The sequence below is a fragment of the Humulus lupulus genome, chromosome 3 (assembly GCF_963169125.1).
Source record: "Humulus lupulus chromosome 3, drHumLupu1.1, whole genome shotgun sequence".
NCBI classification, from domain to species: domain Eukaryota; kingdom Viridiplantae; phylum Streptophyta; class Magnoliopsida; order Rosales; family Cannabaceae; genus Humulus; species Humulus lupulus.
This window is the reverse complement of record NC_084795.1, coordinates 206,214,196-206,221,679: the sequence shown is the minus strand read 5'-3', so window position 1 is coordinate 206,221,679 and position 7,484 is coordinate 206,214,196.

Here is a 7,484-nt window from a genome sequence, read left to right as displayed (position 1 = left end):
CTATGAGGAAACTTTTAGTCCGGTAGCCATGCTCAAATCCATTCGCATCCTCCTATCCATAGCAGCCGCTCTCAACTATGAGATCTGGAAAATGGACGTCAAGATAGCTTTTCTTAATGGAAAGCTTGACCAAGTCATTTATATGGATCAGCCAGAAGGATTTAAAGTAGATGGACAGGAAGGAAAAGTTTGCAAGTTGAATAGGTCCATCTATGGACTTAAGCAAGCTTCTCGTTCCTAGAATCTTAGGTTTGATGAAATCATCAAAACCTATGGCTTTGAACTAAATTTTGATGAGCCCTATGTTTACCAACTAAAGGCAAATCAAATAGTGGTATTCCTGGTTCTTTATGTAGATGATATCTTACTCATTGGAAACAATGTTAAGAAATTATCAGATGTGAAGAATTGGCTGAGCACTCAATTCCAGATGAAGGATTTGGGTGAAGCAAGTTATGTTCTAGGTATCCAGATCATTAGGGATAGAAAGAACAGACTCTTAGCTCTATCTCAAGCAGCTTACATAGATAAAGTGCTTGAACATTTCTCAATGACAAATTCCAAGAAATGGCATCTACCATCCCTCCATGGAATTCATCTTTCAAAGAAGCAGTCTCCCCAGACTCCTGAAGAGGAAGATGCAATGAGAAAAGTTCCTTACGCATCTGCAGTTGGAAGTCTGATGTATGCCATGTTGTGTACTAGACCAGATATCTGCTATGCAGTGGGAGTAGTGAGCAGGTATCAGTCAAACCCAGGACCAGAACATTGGATAGCAGTTAAGCATATTCTGAAGTATTTGAGACGGACTAGGGATTATATGTTAGTATACAAGGGTGGTGTTCTGAACCCTGTAAGCTACACCGATTTAGATTTTCAGACTGATGTCAATGACAGGAAATCTACTTCTGGAATGGTGTTTACTCTTCAGGGTGGAGCTGTGATTTGGAGAAGTGTAAAGCAGTCTGCAATCTAAGATTCCACCATGGAGGCTGAGTACATAGCCGCATCAGAAGCAGCTAAGGAAATAGTCTGGCTAAAGAAGTTCTATTCGGATCTTGGTGTTATTCCTTAAATGGATAAACTGCTTGTGTTGTTTTGTGACAATACAGGAGCAATAGCCAACTCAAAAGAACCTCGAAGTCACAAGAAGAGTTATGTTCTTTCCAGAACATTAGTGTAACGACCCCAAATTCGCGATTTAGGCTTAAGGGCCTGGAGTAATGTGCCTGGAGGGCATAATGGGATTCTGTGTGTGACTTTTATGAATTTAATGCATGATTATGACTTATTGCACGTTATATGACTATCTGATTATTTGAGATGCATGACTATGTGAATTAGTATGCATGTAGACCTGATTGTCTTAGAATGAGCATGATTGTAATTTGGCCATTTTAGAGCACAACTGTGATAATTGTATTATGTAATCGTGCCATGTGAGTGTGATGTTATTATCAGGATGCACGCATCGAGACGGTCCTAGTGAGCCAGTTAGTCTAAAAGTCACAACGGGATGTTGTACCCGGCTCGGGAGGAGCCTAGGGGTACTTCGGGAATCTTATAAGTAAGTTGAGAATGAGTGGTTAGTTATTGGTAATTGGGTAACCTGGGTAACCATTTGTAACTGCTGTGAGTAACAAGTTTTAGATAGAAAATGGTAGAAATGAAATAGAAGTGAAAGAACTTAAGTGCCCTTGAAGGTTTAGCTAAGAAGGATTATTAGGAAGGGGTAATTTGGTCTTTTGGCAAGGGGATTATGAAACTCTCAGCTGGGATATAGGGGGTACGATTTGGGCATTTGGGTTCACTTGTGACTTTGATAGAAATTGAAGAGAAGAAAGAGAAGGAGAAAGAAGAGTTAGGGCAAGCAAAAAGAAAAGAAGAAGAAGGGTAGAAGGGCTGAAGTGGGAGCTTAGGAGGAGTTCAAGGAAGCTTGTTGGGGTGGATTCTTCACTTGAGGTATGGATTTATTACACACTTAAGTTTGGTTTCTGTGTTGATTTGAGGAATTTAATGCTTGAGTTAAGATTTTCATGGGTTTTGGTTTGAGTTGCTGAATTTGAGATCAAAGGTGTGGATCTTGGGTGTGTTGATGTTTTGATCTTGATTCTAGTGTCTATAGGTTGATAGATTGTTCATATGAAGTTTGGATTTGAGTTTTGGGGTTTAGGTATTGGTTTGGGGTGATTTGGAGAGGTTGAAGCTCGGGAAAACGCGAAGGAAAAACCCAGAATTCTGGGCTGCGAAGGCGTGCCGCGGCACAGGTTTTTCGTGCCGCGGCGGGGGAGCTCCTGAGTTGCTGGGTGCCGCGGCACAACGCCAATTTCAGGATGTCATTTTTGGTAATTTTAGGCCTTTGCTCCGGGGGTTCGGGGGATGTCTCCGGGGTGTTGTTTTAAGGCTTTAGAGGTCCCGGGAGTACGGGATTGGTCCCGGGAAGTGGTTTTGGGCTTGGTTAGTATTAAAAGTGTTTTATGTGTGTTGTGACTAGGATTTCGGGGAGGCTTGTGCTAGTGGACCGTGCTCGTGACCGTGGTGCATCGGAAAGCAAGGGATACAGGTAAGAAAACCGTAACACCCGAGAATAGGGCATGGCCCCACTGTGTGATTGCAGGGCATGGCCCCAAATTGTATTATGTGCAAAATGTTTAACCTTAAATGAATCATGATGTGTGTGAATGATTATTTTGAATGTACTGTATGTGTGATTATAATGAAATTTACGGCAAGGGCCGAGTGCGGCGTAGGCCGGGTACGGCCGTGGGGCCGAAAGTAACACACAGCACATGGGATGCTTATATTCAGGGTGGGACCCAAGGGATACATGAGTTATCCTCGCGGTGAGAACCGAAACCCCAGGCTTTGGTAAGGCCTCTGGGGCGGCATGGCCGTGCTTGTTTATTATGATGGTTTTCCTATTTATCAGTGAATTATGCCAACTATATGAATTGCATATGTTATGTATTATTTGGGTTTTCTTGCTGGGCTTCGGCTTACGGGTGCTCCGTGTGGCAGGTAGAAGCAAGGAGTCAGTCAACCGGCCATGAGTATGGAGAGCGTGGGGGCGGCGCGTACATGTTCGGCCTGCCCGACTGCTTTGGTTGGGGGCATTTTGTAAATGGCTGTATTGATCCATTCTTTTGATAGTTAACCTGGTGTAAATCTATTTTTGAGTTGTAAATATTTTGTAAACCTTATTTTGGGATCCCAGATGTTTTATACTTACGTTTTCAATGAAGTTAAACATTTTTAAAGAGTACGGCCTTAAATTTTGATTTATCCACACTTTTGGTTTTAGAAACCACTTAGAGTCAGTCAAAAGCACGATTTCTATTCTAAACTCACTTAGTAACGGCTCTAAGGTAGTAGGGCGTTACAATTAGCAAAGTAGATAAGATCAGATGTATTTGTTACATCGGACTAGACCGATACTGACAATTGATAAGATAAGTAAACATACTATTATTATCTATTCTAGTCATATCATATAGTTGACCATAGGTCAATTCAATCTCAATTCTGAGTGGTCAGTATTCTAACTGATTGTATTATTTGAGTTCTTTAACTTGTTCGTTACCAGCTTACCCTACGGACTAGCCCATACTTACATCTTGGGAACTCAGTAGTATAATTTAGTGGGAGTGTTAATCATAGATATGAACATCTATAGCTTCTGATGAAGAAGTGAAACGATGGTTTCCTTTTAGTTTGGTTCAAGGTGTTAAATGATAGAGATCTCATTTCAGTAATTAAATTAGTTTACTGAAATATCATTTACAAGGAACTAAGTGTTTTAAGGATAAAATACAATGAGGGGTAAAATGGTATTTTAGTCCCATCTCATTGTAGACCGTCTATAGAGGATTGAGTGACAATTATGGTTGTGATGATGGATAATTAATAGCGTATCTATATTTGTTATAGAGCGTTCTATGAATTCGAGAGTGCAATTCCGAGTCTATATTGGAGTCAAGAGGAATTAATAAGTTAGTAAATGTATTTGTTAGATTTATGATAACTTATTGGAGCTTGATTTCATAGGCCCATGGTCCCCATTGTACCTTTGATAAAATCATCTAGATTTCTGAGACGACAGATAAGTTTAATCACAAGTCAGATTTTCTGATAGGTTTTAGATTCTCTCTAAACACAAGTCATTTTCTAAGCCTCTTTGTTATTTTCTCTTCTTCTCTTTGTATCTATCTCATGTGTTGAGAATTTCCCACACTACTCAAGGTGATTCTTAGGATACATTGGAAGACTGTGAAGAAATTAAAAGAACGGTTTAGTTTCTTGATAATACTCTGCACAAAAAAGATACAAGAGTTAGAGAAACTGAAGGAAGAACTCTTTCATTCCGATGCATATACTATAAGTATTCTTATCTTTGTTTCTCTTTGAATTCAATTTTAGAAACATGTTCTAAGTTATCTCATTTTAATTTGTTTAATATTAGATCCACATGAAAATAAATAAAGATCCTGTATAAAGTTTTCCCGACACATACAACTCTAGTAAACTCATCCACAATAGTTATAAATTATCGAGCACCACAAGAAGATTTATGTTTATAAGAACCCCACAAATCAATATGAACCAATTCAAAAATGCGACTAGCTTTATTGTTACTCAAAGGAAATCTATCTCTAGGATGTTTGGCATGAAAACACACTTCACATGCTTTATTCAAACTACCCATAAAGTTACGAATAGAAGGAAGCAACTTTCCTACGTTCTCAGAAGGATGCCCCATTCAATTATGCAAGAGTTCCAAAGAAAAAGTCTATCCATCAACTGTGACTGCCTAAATTGAGCTTGATTCCTTGAAGTAGTAGAGTCCATCTTGCTTACTTCTCGTTCCAATCAGCTCCCTCGTTTGGTTATGTATGGCACAGATAGAAGAGTTAAATATGTCAACACTATTCAAATCATCACACAATTGCAACATGGAAAGTAAGTTGCAATTCAATTGAGGATCATAAAGAACGTGTTGAAGAGTTATATAGCTGCCGACAATCTCACTGAACCCTCTTTGGTTGCTACAACCTTCTTGCTGTTAGGAAGACCAACATGACACAATATATTTTTCACATTAAACAAGAGAGAGAGATTGCCAGTTATATGATTGGATGCACCAGTGTCAATGATCCACAAATTACCATTAAGCTTACCACTAAAACGGTCACTAGAAACAACCATATTACCGAACAAACTTGCAAGTGCCTTCCATTGTTTGATGCAGAAAACACTTGAGACGAAGATGCTCCAAGGGTTTTAGTTGCTATTGCATTAACATGAACACCGCTGCCCCCCCCCCCCCCCCCCCCCCCTCTTGACCACGACCAGCCGAAACCAAGGAAGACGATATTTTCCCACGACCTGCCCCACCATCATTTTTCGCACGATCCTCTCACTAATCGGGATATCTGATTTTCTCGAAACAATTGGTCACTTCATGACCAGTTTTTTTATAATGAGTGCAAGACATGGTCGATTTGTCAGGCCTCTCAAATCTTCCCCATCCTCGTCCACTTGGACGCACAGCAAAACTAACTGCTTCTGGCTTTTCATCAGGTACATCTGAAGTCGATCGAACACGTTCATCTTGAATCACTAACTGGTAGGCACGATTAAGAGAGGGCAACGGGTCTTGAGCAAGAATACTTTATCATAGCCATCCATAATATTGACTGTATAATCCCATCAGAAATTGGTGAAACATATCTTTTTGACGACATATTTCATGTTCACGGCCAGCGGTACATCGTGCACAACAAGAGCAAGTGATCAAAGGTTTGTGGGTATGCAGTTCTTCCCACAAAGCTGTCAATTTTCCGTAAAAGGTGGCAACGTCATCATTTTGGTTTGCCGGCAGTTAGCAAGAGTAGTTTTGTAACACCCTACTTCCTTAGAGCCGTTACCAAGTGAGTTTTAAGACAAAACAGTGTGCAATGAACTCGCTAACCGAGGTTTTTAAAACAAAAGTGTGACTAATAAAAAAGTTAAGGTTGTAATCTTTGAAAATGCGTCGTTTTCATTAAAACTTCCAATATTAAACATTTGGGATCCCAAAATAAGGTTTGAAAACTATTTACATCTTGAAATAAGTTTACAGTTGACTAGTTATAAAAATCATAGGTTATTACAGCCATTTCTCGTATAAACCCCCAACCAAAGCAGTCGGGCAGGCCAAACATGTACGCGTCGCTTCACGCTCTCCGTACTCATGGTTGGTTGACTCAGTCATTGCCCTTACCTGCAACACAGAGCACCCGTGAGCCGAAGCCCAGCAAGAAAACTCATGCAGAACATAACATATGCAATTTATACAGTTTATCATAACAGATAATCCACAGATAAACAAGTCAACCATTAGACTAAGCAAACACGGCCATGCCGCCCCAGAAGCCTTACCGAAGCCTGGGGTATCGGTTCACACCGTAAGGATAACACATGTATCCACTGGGCCCTGACCTGACTATAGCATCCCATGTGCTAAGTGTTACTTCCGGTTCCGCTGCCGTACCCGGCCTACGCCGCACTCGGCCCTTGCCGTTCATTTCATTATAATCATATATAGCATAAATCAAGCAACATTCAAACAAATGCCAATTTATTTAAATCTGCACCCTAACATGTAATGCAATATAGGGCCATGCCCGGCAATCATCTCATCATGCAACATGCAATATAGGGCCGTGCCCCGCAATCACACTATGGGCCCACGCCCTATCCTACGGGTGTTATAGTTTTCTTACCTTTCCCTTCAATAGCTTAGATCACCTGACTCCTTGAGCACGATCCCACTCGAGCCTTAGCGCACACCTAGGCAAAAACATAGGTCAAAGTCAACACCGAACCCCAAGTCCGAATACCTAGCCTCGGGACCAATCCCGAGCCCCCCGGGAAGTCCTAGATCCACAAAACAAGGTGGCGGAGTCGAACCCCGAACCCTAGGTCAAAATCCCTCACAAATAGCCCAAAAACCCCATTCTGGGCGCAGGGTAGCGCTACAGCGCTCAAAAGAGAGCGCTATAGCGCTACAAGCAGAATCAGCACCACCCCAGAAAGAAGGCCTAGCGCTACATCGCCCAAAGACTAGCGCTGTAGCGCTAGTTGCAGGCAGGCAACACCAGAAATCGTTTTCTGCGATTTCTTTCAACCAAACTCAAACCAAACTTCCCCAAATCTTTACCAAACTCAAAACCAAGCTTATACACACCTCACACTCATCCCAAGCATCCCAAGAACTCAAAACCCAATCACATTCAACCCAAATCTCAAAATTCACCATGAACAACCCTAAACCCAGAAACTCAATCAACAACAAAGTTAAAGGCTTAGAATCCTTACCAATGATGCAAATTTCAACCTTGATTCAACCCTAGGCCTCCTTAGCTTGTTCATCATCAAAGCTTGCCCAGAAATTCCCATCAACTCAGCTCAAAACACAGCTCAAACCATCAAAACCCTTAAAACTG